The 20,313-nt window shown below is 34.7% G+C and overlaps 1 pseudogene; it reads left to right on the forward strand.

Annotated features, from left to right (window-relative positions):
* Positions 1–4,032: 4,032 nt before the first annotated feature.
* On the forward strand, positions 4,033–14,831 carry LOC142620743 (vacuolar protein sorting-associated protein 45 homolog; annotated as a pseudogene).
* The last annotated feature ends 5,482 nt before the right edge of the window (positions 14,832–20,313 follow it).

A 20,313-nucleotide genomic window follows, 5' to 3' on the forward strand; every position in this document is an offset into this window, starting at 1 on the left:
ACTATGAACGTAGACATAAAGATCAAACACGTGTCTTTAATTTTATCTTATCTTATCTTATCAGATAAGACGGGTTTGAACTCTGCATGCTGTCCGTATTTATTGATTTCTGTTTTTTTTGGATCTTTTTTCTTCCTGCTGGTGCATGTGTAATGTTAGTGTATAGTTTAGACTGGATTAACTCATTGGGTTTAGTTCAGTATATTGTACCTGTAGTTTATTCATATTATTTATACTGTACATATACCTAGTTTATATAAGGCTCTTTATTGTACATTATTATTTACATATAATATACAAACTATTTAGTCTTTCTCTCTCACTTTATATTTTTAAAATGGTATCAGAGTCAATGCTCTGACTTTCTGGCACCTGTGGTCTTCTCCGGCGTCTTTCCGCTGCCCTTGCCATTGTCCATTGCCCACTGTCAGAAGCAAGTTACTGCCATCAAACCCACATCATCAGAAACTCTCGGATCTAGTCTTTCTATCCATTACCCTACCAAACTAAGAGCACAGGTTGATAGATCGCACAATTTCAACAAAAACCCAACCCGAATCAACTCCATCCGGAACTACACGCGCTTCCACGTGCCACCAAAAGGTTCGGTCTTGCAGTAACACGCGCCCATGGGCCTACATGCGCCACCGCCCAATCTCACGTGTTGTCACGCGTCCACACACCATTCATTGCCGCTTCGCCACGTCAGCCCTAGTGATGTCAGCACACGTCAGCCCTGTGACATTTGCCCTAGTGATGTCAGCATCTGTTGACTTTGCCGCCGTCGTTGACTTTGACTACTGCCGTTGACCGAGGTCAAAATTTTTCAAAGGGGCTTATCTTGCTCAATTTTTCACATAGATTCCGTTTCTGGGTTCAATTACTTCATTTGGGGCCCCTAAATCCCTCTTTTTGGTCATTTTCTTCATCATTACTATGACAATGGTTATATGTCACCTAAATATGCAATGCAAAGACTATTTTCAATAAAGTCTGATATATATAGCTTTGGGGTATTGCTACTAGAGATCGTTATCGGTAAAAAGAACAGTACTTACCATCATAATGGTCCTTCCTTAAATTTGATTGGACATGTAAGTACATGTGCAAACAATGACTACAAAATTAAGCCTATATTGTTGAGCCTAATATGATTAATATCTTGTCTCAGGTTTGGGACCTATGGAGAGAAGACAATTCCATGAAAATAATCGACCCGTTACTAGATGAGACATACCTAATGAAGTTTTAAGATGCATTCAAATTGGACTTTTGTCCGTGCAAGAACATGCAACAGACCGGCCAACCATGTCAATTGTTGTTTTCATGTTGGGTAATGACACTCATCTTCCTTCTCCAAAACAACCTGCATTTATTTTGATGGGTACTAACAATAGTACAAATAGATCAACTAGTGCAGCATCTAATTCTATAAATGAAATAACACTTTCTAAAATTGACGATCATTAAAACCTCAAACTATTTGTAGCAAGTGTACTAATATTCCATTACAACATAGGATTGAGTTACTCTAAGTCTACTCTACATTACATTTCTTTTTGTATGAACAATTGAACATAATGTATACACTGTAAAATTATTACAAAAAAGAAGATAATATGTAATATTACATAAACTGTTATTGTCCAGAACTTGTGATGAAATCACTACCATCTCCTTTAGCTTTTTCTTTCAAGTGGTTTCTGAAATCAATATACAAAAAGTTAACTGCGTATATATGTTTTATGGAGATAACTTCATTGGTTTTCAGTAGAAGATGTCCAAATTTACAAAGATCTTTTCTTTTGGTGTGAAAATTACTAAGTTGAACCATGAAGATTTAATAGAGGAATGCTAAATGCATAATACTGGAATTTGATTTGGATTTTAGGGTTTTTTACTTAAAACGGAACCACTGTATTTATGAATTGTGCAAAGCCTATTGATATGCTTGGTTATGGCTATTATTTTTAACTTAAAAGAACACTTCAACCAAGACAATATGACAAAATAAGTTAGAACAATAGCTTATAACTTTGATGGCAGATCCTCTTGTATAGCAAGGAGAAGTGTGAAAAAATGGGTGAAAAAAAGTTGTAATCATTTCCTCATTTTTGCTTAAATTTGGCCCAATTCTACTTTTGTGGTCACTTATATTTGTGAATGTGCCTTTATTGAGAGTGTGTGATTTTGTCCTTGAAGTTCACTTGAAAAGTGATGAATATAATTTAAAAAAATCTTATTATGTTAGACATCTACAAATTTTAAATAATTTCAATTTGTCAACTGGCTGCTCATAGGTTTGCAATTTTATTTTATTTTATTTGGTGAAATGGGGATAGGTTGGTAAAAATTTTAAGAAAAAGAGAAGATATGCATTGAGAGAATTTTAATATTTTTTGGGATGGTTTAACAAAACTATATATAATTTCTTTGCAACATGCATAAAATCTAGATGTTCTAGATGTGCTAAACATCCTATTCAAACCTTCATTTAGTTAAAAGGTAGAACTAAATATTATACAATGTTTTGTCTAAGACATTGTTTTAAATGATATTATTTTTAATATCTCGATGAAAATATTGGTGTATTCACAACCTTTCTTAAGACCTTGCTATGATGATTTTGCTGTCTTCAAAGTTCAAACAAGAAGTGATTCAGTGATGCCAAATTTTTTTTTTTTTTTTAATCAATGTGAATTACACTATGTAGGGTAATAAAAAAGAATGCTAGTAACCCAAATACATTTTTTTTTTTTTTGTGAAGAACCCAAATACAAATGTAGCCTACTTTCCAAGCCCTTCACGGAGAATGGGTGTAGATACTAAAAATTGGCTTTTAAAAGCTGCTACCATACCATACATGTAATCATGTACAACACTATTTCACAATATGCAGCTAGATGTTTGAATTTTACATTTTAAAGTGAAAAATATATCTTTAAGGATGTTTGGATTTTATACCTTGAAGTTTAAGAATTTGGATTTTACCCCTAACGTTATATGCCGTTTTGATTAGCAAACCTTATGTTAAATTTATACTGATGTGTTCGTTAAGTGACACATTAGATCATGATGTGTATTTATTGATTCAATCAAATCATGACAAATGGATTTCACTATGTTATGTCATATGAATAGCCAAAATAAAAATAAACTTTAATTTAAAATAAATTCTTTAAAATTAAAAATTGCAAAAGCTAAAATAATACAATTTTTTTTCTTAGATATGTACCTAAAATAAAGGAAAGAAACCAATTCTTGTTTCTCAAATCAAGGATTGATCTGGACCTTAAAAATACAATCCTTCATTTATGAGTCACCTTTAGCCAACTTAAAAATAAAGAACGCTTAACATCAAACATATTTGTTGGATTTGGACCTCAGATTTCACAACCCATGTTCTTGAGTTTGTAGATTTCAAGTTGTGTTGAGTACCCCCTGCTAGTCACTGCTCTTCATCACTGTGTACACATTAGTTTTTTTTTAAAAAAATTTAATGAAAATAAATAATTTTTTTATTTTAATAATTAAAGTTTTGTTTTGCTCTTTATATGACGTGGAATAGTAAATACCATGTGTCGCGATACAATTTGATCAATCAATACACACAGCAAGTTTACATGTCACTTTATGGACACATTAGCAAAAAATTAACTAAAGGTTGCTAATCAAAACGGCATATAATGTTACATTTTATAATGTGCCCCTTTGTTTTGTTATTTGCTTGATTTATCAACATAAGCCCCATTTTCCAATTCCTTGGCATTGAAAGACGTTCTTGCAGATGCATACTCAGACATAGACATATCAGAAGTAGTCTCGGAATCTATTCTCCTCAACCCAAGAATAGCAGTGAGATCCTCATACCCCAGCTGGCCATTCTGATTATAATTAAACACGGCCCTCTTTTCGCGTTTTTGACCCGAATTAGCTACAGCAGGAACTCTTCTAGCAGCAACACGATCCTGCATAAACTCCAACGAAAACTCCTCCCCAGTCCGTACTGAAACATTGTTATTTACATTTGGCATGACCAAAGTCGGTTGTTGTTGAAGGAAAAGAGAGGGTAACTCATCAATTTAGTTAATGATTTGTAGGTTAGTATAGTTAATGTCGGGTATTCACAGTCGGAACTTCTTCAGAAAGAAGTATTCTTGGTAGATTCCATTTACAAATCAAAAGAACCAATGTCACATTTTAAAGCGGTTTACTTCCTTCGGCCCACGTCAGAGAATATCCAGCATTTGCGGCAACAGCTAGCTAGTCCTAGATTTGGAGAGTACCACCTATGTAAGTTTTGTTAATAATTTGAGAGGAGCTACAATGTTATCTTGCCACTGAAATTGTACTTAAATGTTTCAAAATTTTCATAAGTGATTATTGGCTATTGATTTGAAGCTTCTTTGTGTGTATACTGAATTTCGTACAGTTTTCTCCAACATATTGAAGGATACTCAGATTCATAATTTAGCTGACGCAGATGAACAGGAAGTTGTCCAGCAGATTCAGGTAACCCTTTCACCAACTAAAAACTGTCTTGCATTACTAAAAAAATTGTAGTTGATATTTTCCTTTACTGTTTTTCATTTTACATACTCTGAAAAATCATATTCAACTCAACTTAGGAAATCTATCATGATTGAAAACAGGAAGAAAAATTGGGAAAAAAGGGTAAGCTTATAGTATCATTAGCATGTCATTGTCACGGGCTTGCATTTATGGGGTTGCTTAAACATGGTCCAAAACTCTGAATTCTTGTTCTGATGCATGGGTAGATGTTATCTTATTTGACCTTGTTGTTATGCCACCTCATATCAACTGTAAAGTTAGATATAATTATTATCTCTATCTTGCAGGAATTTTATGCGGACTTTGTAGCAATTGATCTGACCATTTCACTTTGAATATGCCGTCAAATCACATTTATATGCTCCCAGCAGTTGTAGATCCTTCAAATTCGCAGCACTTCTGTGACCGAGTTGTTGATGGTATTGCATCCATTTTTTTGGCCTTAAAAAGAAGACCTATTATTAGATATCAAAGGAATTCTGATATTGCTAAGAGGATTGCACAGGAAACAGCTGTAAATGAAGCACTGGAAGCTATAGTGTAAATATCATTTGTTCATGATATATGTATTGCTGAGTTTCATATGAATTTTGTGCATTCTGTTCTCAGAATTTAATACACACACATGTAGATGTTACTTGGTCATGATATGTGTATCACTGAGTATCATATTAATTTTAAGCATTCTGTTTTCAGAATTTTTTTTAATGTGTAATTTATTCATTTATTTTTATAATTTGATAGTTACAAGAGGGGAGGGGGGAATTGAATCCTGGATGTTATAGACACACCAGGAGATCTGTTTTCAGAATTTCATACACACACATGTATTTTTTTTCCCCTAGAAACTGATTGATGATATGTGTATTCATGATATTTCATATCATTGTTAATTTTACTGGATGCAGTTTCTCCTTCGAATTTTACTACTTTAGGTTCATAGAAATCTGACTTTTATACTTTTTGGGATGTATCAGAAGCTGATGTACCAGCAGGAAAGTGGGCTTTTTGATTTCAGACGAATGGAAGTTTCCCCATTGTTGCTGGTAATTGATAAGAGGGATGATCCTGTGAACCCTTTGCTAAACCAGTGGACCTATCAGGTATTTGGGGTTGTCAGTACAGATTTTACCATTTATATGAGAGCCTCTTTGTTTTGACGTAACATGGATGGTTTTATTATTATTTGAACTCATTTATCACATCATGTTCCATAGGCAATGGTTCATGAATTGATAGGTATTCAAGACAACAAGGTGGATTTGAGAAACATTGGCAAACTTCCAAAGGATCAACAGGTTGCACTGCATTTCCTGTTATATTGCACATATTTATTTTTATGGTTTGCGTTGCTAAGAAAATGATCTTTGTTCAATTCACACTCACAGGAGGTTGTGTTGTCATCAGAACAAGATGCCTTTTTCAAAGCTAACATGTATGAGAATTTTGGAGATATTGGGATGAATATCAAGCGATTGGTAGATGAATTTCAGCAGATTTCAAAGAGTAACCAGAGCATCCAGACGATAGGTTTGTATGAGGCTTGATAAATTCAGACTTATGAGATATTATGTTACTAAATTAGCATGGTGGGTTGAGGTATAACATTCCATCATTCCAACACTTTGAATTTCTGCAGAAGACATGGCCAAATTTGTTGACAAGTACCCTGAGTACAGAAAAATGCATGGAAATGTTTTAAAGCATGTGACATTGGTCACAGAAATGAGCAAGATAGTTGAAGAGAGAAAACTCATGTTAGTTTCAGAAACAGAGCTGGAGTTGGCTTGTAATGGTGGTCAAGTGGCAGCATTTGAGGTAGTGTAATCAATTGTATGGTGTCTTGTTTTTCTCTAAATATTGTTTATGTTACTTCATATATATCCATGGGCCTACTTAGATATACATTTTTCTAGATAATTTATAATAGAGATTATTATAAGATACATAAGTATGGATTTTGATATAATTTTTAGACAGCTATATGGTCATGAATCAAGCCCAAGGAGTAGATTATCCTAGTACAGGAGGTTGAAGAAAAGGATGTTGTCTTGGATGATTTTGTTGTATGCACACATGCATTAGATACACTCATCAGTATGAGACAGATTAAGATGGATTATGTTATTTACCCAATGCTCAAATATGGTTGGGAAATGAATTTACAAATTTTAATTTGTTAAAATATATTTTAAAAAAAATGATACCAATAAAAAAATTTGTTGAAATATATGAAAAAATGATGACCTGGTGAAAGTAGTTTTATGCATTGGAACTAATAATAAACTTGAGTGGCTCCACCGACAGCAACTGCATTAGTAGCTCCGTTTGTTACTATGTAAAGCATTTTCCTGGTGAAAATGTTTTTTACACAATATTTTCAAGGAAAATAAATTGTTATATATATATATTTTTTTTTTTTGGGATCCTAAATTTTTTTTTCTACTATTTGGCTGCACAAAATCTAAGGTTGCACAAAATCTCTATGTTAAAACCAACAAAAATTAGTAGGTGGTGGTGGGAGGAGCTTCTGTTTTTTTTTTTTTTTTGTGGAAGGGGGGGGGGGGGGGGGTGTGGAAGGGGGTGGCAGTGGTGCAGTGAGGAGAAGTGGGACAGGGAAGTTAGGAAGGTGGTGTGCTATTTGGTTTTTTTTTTCCTAGTGTTAAGGGTATTTTTCTAATTATGTTTAAAAAAAAAAAAAAAAAAAAAAAAAAAAAAAAACTACATAATTGTTAGTTATCAGTCAGTGTTGCTGGCATAGGGTTTTAATTTATTTAAGTCTTACTCAGTTTATGGACTTTGATGTGTGGCCTTTGGTCCAATTCGTTCAGGAGTTTGTTTGTTAGTCAAAGTAGGAGTTCTAGTACTATTGGGCAAAGCTAAGATCTAGAGTCTATAGAAGTGTCATTGCACTTAAAGAAAGATGGAGTTGCTGAATGGAAAAATTGAGTGTATTGAGTATTGAGGGCACTTTGGCCTTAATGTTCGATTCTCACTTTCAATTCCCTCTTTCTTTTCTCTTTAACTTTTTTTTTTTTTTGATAAGTACCAAGTTTAATTGAAAATGAGAAATACCTTCTGTTCACTTTCAATTTCCTCTTTCTTCTCACAAAAAGAAAGACATCCTCCTAGGAACTCTGACACTCTAAATACTCTTCGAAGGAAAGGAATGAGCTGCAATGCCACAAATAACCTGGTAGTGGGACCGCACGTCAAAAGTACCTCTCCCATTCAAGCTCCTGCTAACATTTATAGGAAAGGAATGAGCAGTAATGCCACGGATAACCAGGTAGTAGGACTGCTCATCAAAAGTACCACTCCCATTCAAGTGCCATCAAAAGTACCGCGCATCTGTTACCATCCGCATTACTGTCCACGTTACTATTCAGGTGCACTGTTCACAACTTGTAGGTAGATTTGATCTTAGTATCTTCCCATCTCTTCTGCAAACCTAAATGAAATCCTTTCTCATCCTTTCCCTAGTTATTAATTGACCCTAAATCCAAAATCCTCCTAACTCTAATCCTCCCACAAGCGAATGTAGACAAATTCCCCAATATGTCCTATGTCACAGTGGTGTCGGCATGAAGGAGGGAGAGAGAGATTGTGAGGGTCATGCCTTGTCTGGAGAGAAGAGAAAGGTGGAGGGGATGTGGGTAGATGGCATAAATTATTTCCCACCTCTTTGCTGTAATTTCCACTCATCCATTGACTAGCAATTTTCAGTTGCACTAAAGATATTCTATACTGAAACAAATGGAGCCTAAATTTTTGGGGAGTTGAATGGATGATTGATCAATCAAATAATTCCTCTATGCAAGAATATAAATTGACAAGCTGTTAGGAAGTCAAAGAGTTGAGGTCATTGCATAATTTGAGAACTAATTTTAAAGAGATAGTTCATGGGATATGCTCTTTGCATTATATTAGTGCCAGCTGATAAAGGCTAGTAATGTAAATGCTTGAATTATGCAATGAATGATCAAATGTTATCTAAGCATTTCAAACAAGTTTCATTTGATATGTCACAGCATGCTATTAGTGAACTGTGCTTTAACCTTAGCAAGTGTTGGTTTAGCTTAAAGAGTATGAGATGAAATGAATTGGGCTGTCCAGTTAGTGTCTAGCTTTATATTATGTGAGTTGGAAGATATATCTTCATGAATGATTCTTCAATTGAGATTCAGTCTTTTTATTGTAAGTTGAGGGAATCGTCCTTTGTTATCTTCACTTGGAAAGCAGTTTGGGGGGTTTGAGGCTCCCTGAACAGTTTCCTTTTTTGCTTGGACAGTGGCATGGGGAAAGATTCTCACAGCTGATAATTTAAGGAGGAGAGGCTTTTATTTAGTGGATTGGTGTTGCATGTGCAGATGTGATGGGGAATCAGTGGACCATCTTTTGCTTCATTGTGGGGAGGCTCACTGGTTGTGGAATTTTGTTTTAAAATATTTTGGGGTTGCATGGGTGATTACTAAGAGAGTGAAGAATCTTTTGCTCGGGTGGAGGAATTGGTTGGGGAAGTATTCTTCCAATATTTGGAATTTGACTCCATTGTGTTTAATGTAGTGTATTTGAAGGGAGAGAAACAGGTGTACCTTTGAGGATGTGGAATGCTCGAGGGAGCAACTTCTCTAGTCTTTTATGGGACTTTGTTTGATTGGTCACAGAGATGTGAGTCCCTCCCAATTTTTTTAGATTCCCTTTCTTCTTGTACATAGCTTTATGTCTATTTTTTTATTTTTTTGGCTACTTCATGTTTTCTTCCATGTCGTAGTCTTTTTTTATCAATATCTTATCTTACCTATCAAAAAAAATATTTTAGGAGGAGAGGACAATTGGCTAGTGACCACGCCTCATGAAGCAGAGGTCAATAGTTCAAATCTCCTCTTGGCTGACAGTATTGCCAAGTGCTTAACTTTGCAGGGGTTTAGAAGCAGTATTGACACAATAGGACACAAACAGTTAGGGTGTCACAAACATGTGGGGTTGAAAGTCCAATTGGCAGGATTTGGGGGATGCGGAGAAGTATGATTGGCAATTTCTCCTCACTAGATAGGGCTGGGTAATTGTTTTGATTGTTTTTTTTTTTTTTTTGGATAGTGTAGGGATCCTTTCTAAGGAAAAGCTCTTTGGACTCTCCTCTAGCCATTAAAACCTACAAGCAACTTCTCCCGCCTGTCAAAACCAGTTGCCGGGTAATCCAGGGGCATTCACCTCTAATGGGCTATTATAGAGTTTGTCCCCCCTATTCTCTTATTTGTTTATTTTTATTTTAGACTTGGTAATATTGGACTGTGACCTACCTATCAAAAAATGTATATTTGGAACTGTGATCGACCCTAACCCAATCTACGGCTTATCACTTGACCAAAGCCGAAGTAGGATGATACATTAGTGACAGGTGCAATATTGAGGTTTCTGATACCAATCAAAGCATTGGCATTAATTTTTACTTTACTAGTAATATATGACATTAAGTGTGGTTAGGATGCAAAGAAGATTTTTGTGTAATGGATTTTAATAAATTTCAGCTGGATCAGACCCAGACATTATTTATTAGTAATTTAGGAATTTATAGAAAGGTTCAATTGGATTGGAGTTTGGACTTGTTAAGTGGGGCAAGATTGGGCAAATTTTTAAGTAATCCTGAACAAGTTGGGGCAAAGGTATCCATATATATCCAAATGGGGGTTATATGGATACCTTTGGGTTTAGACCAATGGATAATCCAAGGAACTAAGGTTTGGTAAGTTGCACCTCTGGTTCATTTTGCGAAAGTTAAGCTGAAGATTTTAAACAGCAAGTGCTAGGCATTCTGGGGAGTTTCAATTTCAAGTGTTTTTGGGTGTTATTGTTTCTGTGTTTCCATGTCAATTGGGAGAAAAGTCACATCCTAGTTTTAAACTCTCCACAAGTTTTTGATCTGCCCAATGTTTGAATTTAGGGTTTAAACTTCTTTCCTTGATGAAACCAACAAAACCTAGGTTTGGCCTCATTACTATAAACAATAAAGCCTTAGTCCTTTGGGGTTGGCTATGGATTTGTTTTCTATTTTGGGGAGGGTGGGGGTGGGGGGGGGGGGGGGGATAAATAGGTTCTCTAGAGGTGTTATGTAAGTTATTTGAAGTTTCATAGGCAATTAGCCGTTAATGACATCATCCAATAGGATTAACTCAAAATTTATGCCTTCTCATAAAAACAAAGGCCTATGCAATAAATATTGCTTATGTTTGATTACCTAATTTTCCTTTCTGTGTTACAAGATGCTATTTGGTCTCCTGAATTATTGTTTTATTAGCGTATCATGTTTATTCCCTTCAAGTTATTGTCTAAAACAAAGTGTTCATCTACTGATATTGAGTGGTGCAACATAACACCGTTTGAGACTTTTTCAACACCCTAACCCCCCCGCCCCCCTGCAGGTGGGCATGTACACTTACATGGGCACACCACTAAACACTGGGGAGGGAGAGGGAGAGATGTGATAGTTGGTGCTTTTTTGGAGTCAATAGACTTACCTACTGATATATGATTTGAGATTCCTGAATTTGACAGCTCGAAATCAAAGCCAGAAATATCTAGTATACTGTTCAAATGTTGAGCAATGACCTTCTTTTCTTTTCAAACTTCAATGCAGGCAGTGACAAATCTTTTAAACAATGAAAGTGTATCTGATATTGACCGTTTACGCTTAGTGATGCTTTATGCTTTGCGCTACGAGAAGGAAAGCCCTGTTCAATTGATGCAACTTTTCAACAAACTAGCTTCTCGGTCTGCCAAGTACAAACCAGGGGTAAAATAAGCAAACCAGCATATCTGTTTTGCATGCTTTGATGCTTTAGTAGAGTAGCAAATATGTTGAAATTGTTGTGTTCTTTGCTAGTTGCTAGATGATTCACTGGTTTGGAAAAATTAGCCATCATGGTATGACAGCTTGTCCAGTTCGTCTTGAAACAAGCAGGGGTTGATAAGCGAACTGGGGATCTTTTTAGAAATTGAGATCTTTTGAATATTGCTCGTAACATAGCTCGTGGACTGAACGTTAGTTAGAAACACTTCACTTTCTGCTTGTGGATGTGGTTAGATGCTTATTCATCATTTTCCCCCATGCTGTAGGGGGTTGAGAATGTTTACACCCAGCACCAACCCCTTTTGTTCCAAACCATGGAAAGCATTTCCAAGGGATGGTTGAGAGATGTGGACTACCCATATGTTGGCAATCACTTTCAGCAGGGCAGGTTTGTTTTATAAAATAACTGTTTCTTCCCAGGAATGTTGCAGTTTATCTCTTGCAAATTTTGGAATGTAGTGTGCTTTCTTTCCACTGTTTTAAAAACCTGAGCAGACCAGCTGATTCAACTGGTTCAATCAAGAACTCTATACCAATCCAAATATAGCCTAAAACAGTAAAACAAGATTTTCTGAATAAACCAGGCTTAACTGAATAACCAGTGGTCAGACTGCAAAAACTGGTAACTGGAACTTGTGTGGTACATGTTTATGTATGTGTGTAGGTTTGCATGTACTTGTATGTGTGCATATCATCAAGAAGTAGTGCCAAGATAATTCTAGTTATGTTACTAATTTTACTCTTTAATAATGAGAAGAGTTTATGAGGAAAATCCCACTTCATACAAATTTCTCAATCTAAGTGCACGTTTGGATTGCACTAAAAAGGAAAGCAGACGTGAGTCTGCATTTTCTGTGTGGGTCCTGTGCACTGTTCACAGGACCTACAAGTACTTTTTTCCAGCAAAAACAACTTTAAAACTAGGTCTTACGGCACTATTCACATATTAAAAAATAATTTTGCTATTGTGTTTTCAGTTTTCAGTAATAAGCGGTATCCAAACAAACCCTAAATAACATATTATCTCTCATCAGATATATGTTGCTAATGTCTAACTTTCAGCACTTGTTAAAGAATGTATGCTGGTCTGAAACTTCCGTGCCTCACGACCCCCCACCCCCTACCAAAAAAAAAAAAAAAAAGAAAAGAAAAGAAAAGAAGGTATGCTGGTCCGCTAATGGCTCATTTGAAGCAAACCTATCAACATAGTTTATGGTAGGTCACACACCAAAGGTATCAATTAGGGATTTCTTATTTTTGGGAGTTTGGCCCTGTGCATATTTTGGGCACTGATGCTTCACCCTGACACTATGCTATATATGGTCATAGGGATTGATTGATATGAGTTAACTGAGGTGGCTGCGTCCCCTTAATTTGTTGAAGACAGTTTTTAAGCCATCTAGCCTACCCCCAGAACTTAGATTATTGTTCATTTAATTGAAACTATTACTGTTTCTGCATAGCTTCTTGATTACCATGCATCCAAATCAGATATATAATTTTGATAAGTAATAAATTGTATTAAGAGGGGGAAAAAAAAAAAGTGGAATCCTAGTGCATGGGAGGTATGCAAGGAAAACACTTAAATTTTTTTTTTTATCCAAGTAATAGTTATTTTTTCAATAAGAAAGTGCAAAAAGGGGCACAATCCTAGTACATGGGATCTTTACAAAAAGAAAACCCAATAGAAATATAATTAACATGTACAAAAGAAAAACTAAAACCAATGAGGTCCGGCTTAAAGGGAATCTCCTCCCCTTGTAAGAAAATACTAAAAGGGGGGGGGGGGGGGAAGGACTAAGATATGAAATTAAAAATGTCTATAAATTCCATAACAAAAGTAATGGTAAGCTAGAAGTAGATGTCAACGTCAAAATCAGATATATATACCCCCGATCACCTATCCTCTCAAGTTTTTCTACCATTTTACTTAAGTCTCCTTTCTTTCCCCTTCATTTTGCTGTTACATCTTACAGTAAAGGCATTTCAAGCATGGACAGAGTATTGTAGGATTGAACGTTAATTTATATTTGAGATAGCCATAGCCTTTGAAGTGAAAGTTATAGCCTTCAAATAAAGATTTTTAAAAGGCTTTGGATAATAGCTTGAATGACAAACACTTCATCTTTGAGCAGGCCTCAGGAAGTAGTCATATTCATTGTTGGAGGGACGACATATGAAGAGTCACGTTCTGTTGCTTTACAAAATGCCAGCAATTCTGGAATTCGTTTTATACTCGGTGGTTCTGTGGTTCTGAATTCTAAGAGGTATGTATGCTTTGGAATCATCGTTGTGATTTTAGAAGCACGCTTTTGCTGTGCTAGCTGTGGTTCATGCTTGGCACACACTGCCTTTAAATGCTAATTTCTATGGCCTTCATCTTTCTTGCATCAGCTGCAAATTTGAGAATGTAGTTGTGGGTTGGATTGCATCATGTTAATTTGACACTTGGTGAAACTTTGTTGGGCTTGTGGATTTTGGTTTGGCATTATTCATCCCATGTAGGTTGCAAGCATGCAATGATTTGTGGTTTCTTAAAATTTACAAATCAAAATTCTTTTAAAGTTCCATTTTTGACCCAATCTCGACCCAAGCCTAGAGAACGGAAGGTTGTTATAAGCCAGACTTCCATAACTTCAGTCACACTTTATTGAACTTAAATCTCAACTAATATAAATAGTCATATTTATATGATACGCTTAGTTATATAGTGATAATTTGAGGCTAGTTTAGTTATTTGATGGAATGTAGTTAAAGTGGAAACTATCCTTGCTTTACACGATTTCCTCTGATCCAATAATCATTTTGGCCCAAAAAAAAAACAGGTTTCTAAAAGATTTGGAAGAAGCTCAAAGGATAGCTCGTTCTAGCACAGCAGTGATTTGAAGGCCCATCATATGGGTCTTGACTCTTGAGAGCCAATAGATAATTTTTATGGCTTTATACAAAAAGCTTTTGACTTGGTGACTGGCAGTGGTAAGATTGTTAATGAATATTGGGAAGAGGAACTTGATGATCATCAGAATCAACCCACCTTTCTTGCATAAGACACCCAATATTCACCAATTTGCAAAGGAAGAAAAAGTGAATAGGTTTTTTGGAGACTAAACCCATTGCGTATTGGAATATGAGATATTACTTATTCGAGATATTACTTATTCGCGAGAAACAATTTGCAGATAGCCTTATTGCTTGTTTAACAACACTTTGTGAACGAAAATGTAAAATCACATACAATTTTTTTTTTCTTTCTTTTTTGGATTGTATAGATGCTTGATTTATCCTAGGTAGTTTTGTACTTGGACCATATTGTGAAATGTTACAGCTGAGCATATGGTTGAGCCAGGGCCAGGGGTTTTGTTTATACTTTAGCAATCAATGTTCTGGTGACATGGGAAGTTTATGAACACTAGTACGTTGCCCGTGCGATACATGGATAATTTTGTGATATTTTATATAAAATAGTTTTGAATAATGTTGTACATAAATTATAAAGAAAAAGTAAACTAAATTAGAGTAAAAAAACATATATATTTTGAGATATTAAAAATTGGTTTAGTAACTTCACTGCATATTTGTAGCCTTCGTAAGGTAAGATTTTTTTTTTTTTTTTTTAAATCATGAAACCAAAAATAAATGCAAAAGAGTAACTGGACCATGAAAATCAACTAATTTGTGTTGTGTTCACATATTTCATACTATGAAATAAAAGTATACTTAACTTTTTGACTATCTTTCACTCATTGATAGTACGGCATTGTTGTCAAAAATTGTTAACCAAGGTTTAACGATAATTGTTAGATTATGTTTAACAAACGTTGTCAATTTATGTTTAACAAAGGTTGTCAAATTATGTTGAACGAACGTCGTCGAATTATGTTTAACAAATGTTGTCAAATTATATTTAACAAATATAGTCAAGTTATGCTTAACAAACGTTGTCAAATTCGTCAAACATAATCTCACCCACAGGCCCTTTTGGCGTATGAGTTTTTATTGATGTGAGTAGTGCCTATTTAAAATAATGTATCTCTTAATTACAATCTCTTGTTTCAAAAGAAGACCCTTTGATTTCAATCACGTTGTTTTTATACATAAGTTTATCTATTTTTACGTTGGAGGGGATATGTGTTTTTATTTATTTTTTGCTGCACCTAATAATTTGTTTAGGTTGACTACGTATCCTTGGCGGGGATCAAGCCACTTCGTAATTCTTAATTTGAGAGCTTAAATTTAAAGTCTCAAATATGGTTTTGTCCAATTTTAAGTGATGGATCTTTAAGTCAATACTTGGTGTTTAATTAAGTATTGACATAATTTTTGAATTTGGGTGAGATAATTTATTTTAATCTTAAGGATAAGTTATGGACCATATATTTTATGGAAATTGAACCAAGGATTCTATCTTTGAGAAATTAAATGTCCAAACAATTTTTCCTTTCTTTCATTTGCTTCTTTGTAGGAATTTTAATGGCATTTTGATTGAAATTCCCAAATTTAATTAAGGGAAAGAAAACTCATTTGAAGCAATTTAATCATTGTGAACATATTTGGAGTTGGAATATTTCCTTAAATCAATTTTAATGGTCATTTTATTTTAGGAATTATTAACTCTAATTTTGATTAAGGAATTGATAATCCCAAAGAATTCATCATGATTAATATAGTGGAGTCAAGTACTCCACTAAAAAAAATTAGAGTCAAGAACTCCATAATTTAGTAGAGTCAAGGACTCCATTGATGGGGTAGAGTCAAGGACTCCATTAATGGGGTGGAGTCAAAGACTCCATTATTTTTGTGGAGTCAAGGACTCTATTGATGAGGTAGAGTCAAAGATTCCATTGATGGGGTAGAGTCAAGAACTCCATTATTTTTGTAGAGTCAATGACTTCATTGATGGGGTAGAGTTAAGGACTCCATTATTTTCGTAGAGTCAAGAACTCCATTAATGAGACAGAGTCAAGGATTCCATTAGTTTAGTAGAATCAAGGATTCCAATTAAAGAGAACATTACACCACAACTTTAAGAGAATTTTTATTTGGTAATTTTCAAATAAGATTTACGAGTCAATGACTCATATCTAAAGCCTCATATATGGAGTTAGGAACTCCTTATGAAACCCAACCTTATTTGTTTTACAAAACAAAAATTCATATTTTAAAAACAAAGTGAATGAGAGATTTTAGTGGTGTCAAGATGAGAGAATTTTTATTTGGTAATGTACAAATAGGATTTACGAGTTAGGGACTTGTATCTAAAGTTTCATGCATGGAGTTAGGAACTACTCATGAAACCCGAACCTATTTGCATTACCAAGCAAAAATTCAGATTTGAGAATGAGGGCGAGAGAGAGAGAGAGAGAGATTTAAAGAAGAAAGGGACTGATGTGAAAACCCATATACAAACCTATGCTGCGTATTCTTCCTCCGCTTGATGTTGCTCTCTCTGTCTGTGCCTCTCTCTTTTTTTTTCTTTGTCTTTACCGTGTGTGTACTTGCTCTTTTTTGTGTATCTGTCTCTTCTTTTTTTCTTTACTTGTATTCGTTTTTTTTTTATTTGCCTCCTTCTATCAGTGTCTCCTTTTTCTTTTTTCTTTTTTTTATCCGTATCTCCTCTCCAATTTACAGAGAAACTAAGAAGCAATTTTCCCCTATTTTTGCTCTTAACTAATCAATTCATGGGCCGAAATTGCAAAGAAAGTGCAATATGCACTGGCATCCTTTGGGTACAGTTGAGTTGGCGAGGATTGTAGCTAAATTTCAACTACTTTTGCTTTTGGAATTGCTTGAGTGGTACGTGTGGCAGGAAGTTACTCAGCCACACGTCCCACTTTCATCTTATCTTCTTCTTCTTCTTTTTTATTTATTTTTAGGGTCCGTTTGGATAGAGCTTATTGCTGAAAACTGAAAACTGAAAACACTGTAGCAAAATAGTTTTTAAATGTGTGAATAGTACTGTGGGACCCATTTTTAATATTTTTTTCTGAATAAAATGCTTGCGGGTCTCATGAACAGTGCGTGAACAGTGCAGCTACAGTGCGTGAACAGTGAAATTGGTCTCCCGCACAGTGAAATAACGTGCATGAACAGTACTCGTTACTGTTCATGCGTGTTGAAAAAAAAAAATCTACAAAACGCATAATCTCAAAACGTGGCCACAATAAGCTGAATCCAAACTAAGCTTTAATAAGGATGTGACACTGTGGCGGTAAGTTTACTGCCACTCCACCTCTTTTCTCTCATGATGTGAGTGTGGGGTTTTGTTTTTTATATATATATATATATATATATATATATATATATATATATATATATATATTAAGCCATCAATTTGACAAGACTTATCCTCAATTCTTTTGCACATGAGTGTGAGGTTATATATCATCTTCTTTTTTTCTTTTTCTTTTTTTTAACTATTGACTTTGTTAATTTTGGAGAAGGTATTTATTTTTAGTCCCACAAACTTGTCCAAAATATATATTTTTTGATAAATTTTGCTTGAACAGTTTCTTATATAAACACGTTTTGCTTTTAAATTTCATATTTCAACAGGCATTAAGACATGGTGCGGGCAAGTGTATATGCATATTGTCTTATAGATGGTTTAAAATTAAATCATGGTAGAATATGACTTTACATTGCATACCAAATATTCTCTCTACTTATATACCCAAAACAATAACTAACTAACCAAATCACCTAAACCTAAATCATATTTAAGCCCTTAATTTAAAAAGAAAAAAAGATTACCCGTAGGAGTTTCGATACCTTGATGGTGGTGGGAGACTAGTATAACGGAGGTGGTGACCCCTCAGATTCCTCCTTCTTTCTCTTTCAAATGTTTTGTTAGTTTTAGGTCTTTTATTTCGGTAATATATAGTGAAATAGTGTCTTTTATTTAACAATCCACAACATTTTTGTGTCTTTCTATCTCTCTCTAGAGTCTTATCTTGTTAGTTATTATTGTTAGTCCTTACTTATTTTTTGTTTTTTTTTTAATACTAAAACAGTGGGTATGCTAAAAGACATGAAAAATAGTGAAAGATGTGCTGTAAGTTTAAGCAATTAATGAGATAATAGTAAAATAAGATAATGTGAACTTTTGGGTAACAATAAAAAAAAAGCTTAATGAAAGAGGTAAAAAAAAAGGCTAAATGCAAAATTAGAATGTCACTTTGCAAGACCTCATGCACTCTCGCATGAGGTGTCTAAGAGAGAGACATTTTGTAACAACTTTTATTCTATAATATTCCTCCAAATTTTTTTTTTTTTTAGTCATTCATTGAATTGAATAATTATAATGGTTATGTGTGTGCAATTTATAATTGTTGTTTCATTGCATATCTAAAGCCTTTTCAAGGTAAGATTATTATTATTTTTTAAATCATGAAACCAAAAATAAATGCAAAAGAGTAATGGGACCATGAAAATCAAATCATTTGTGTTGTGTTCACATATTAAATATTATGAAATAAAAGTATGTCCAATTCTCTCACTGTCTTCCACTCATTGATAATGTGACATTAAAACATGGTGTGGACAAGTGTGTATGCACGTGTCTTATAGATGATTTAAAACCATGGTAAAATATGACTTTATATTGCGTACCAAATATTCTCTCTACTTATATACCTAAAACAAAAATTATCCAACCAAATTACCCAAACATAAATCATATTTAATCCCCTAATTTAAAAAGAAAAAAAAAACCTGTAGGGGTTTCATCGTCTTAATGATGGTGAGAGGCCAATATGGCGGAGGTAGCGACCCCTCAAATTTCTCTCTCTCTCTCTCTCTCGTTCAAATGTTTTGTCCATCTCAGGTGTTTTATAGTGAAATAAGGCGTTTTGATTTTGTAGTGAAACAATGCGTTTTATTTAACAATCCACAACATTTTTGTATCTCTCTATCTCCCTCCAAGGCCTTATCTGGTTAGTTATTAATTTTAGTCCTTAATTATTATTATTTTTTGCTTTTTTTTTTGAAATATTAAAATGGTGGGTGTAGGGTCATTAGGCCCAGGAATATGTGTAAGATGACCCAAGAGTATCTTTTGGGCTAAAGGCCCAATCCGAGGACACCAAATGGTCCGATGATGGATGTATGTCAACTCAGAAAGCAATACTAAACAATAAAGAGGTAATGCCTGAATAAGTATGTCCAAAAGGACAGTCCGAGGATGATTATGTCCTTGGCTATGTAAAGCCAAGGTAAGTGAAAACTTGGTTAACATCCACAGGCTATGTTCTAGAAAAATCCTGTAGGTAAGGGCGGTGGAATATCTAAGATAAAGCTGTTACCACCGCCCTCGCATTGAATGCTCTGCAACTGCTACTCTGGCCGCATTAATGGGAAAGTGAGACTTGAACATCAAAGTTTAACTTTGCTCCTATCTCCAAAGATTTCAGGGGAGGTGGATGGGACAAGTATCTAAACCAGCGGTCTAACCATAACGTGGAGGCTAAAAATGGGGAAAAGGAGGAAGTATAAAAGAGAGAAGGGACCTTCGGCAAAGGGGATCAGAGAAGAAAGAGAAAAAACACGGTAGACCTCATTATGCATAATTATATTCTATCTAAGGAAGAAGTAATATAAGTCATCATCGGTCTATGTCCGAGGAGAAGATTTCTTTCATATTCATATAAATAGTTCCTTGTACGTACCATTGTGATCAAAGCCCATCATTTTTGTTATCTAAACATCATTAGAACCTAGATTTCAAGCCCACTCTCTATAAATTTTATTGTAAAAGGCCTTTAAAGCCCATCCCTTTCTGACAGTGGGTTCAGGCTCAAATTGTGTCCTTACAGTGGGTATTCTAAAAGACATGAAAAAGAGATAAATGTGTGATGTAAGCTTAGGCAATTAATGAGAGGCTAATGAGATAATAG

This window comes from Castanea sativa, chromosome 12, assembly GCF_040712315.1.
Source record: "Castanea sativa cultivar Marrone di Chiusa Pesio chromosome 12, ASM4071231v1".
Lineage (NCBI taxonomy): Eukaryota > Viridiplantae > Streptophyta > Magnoliopsida > Fagales > Fagaceae > Castanea > Castanea sativa.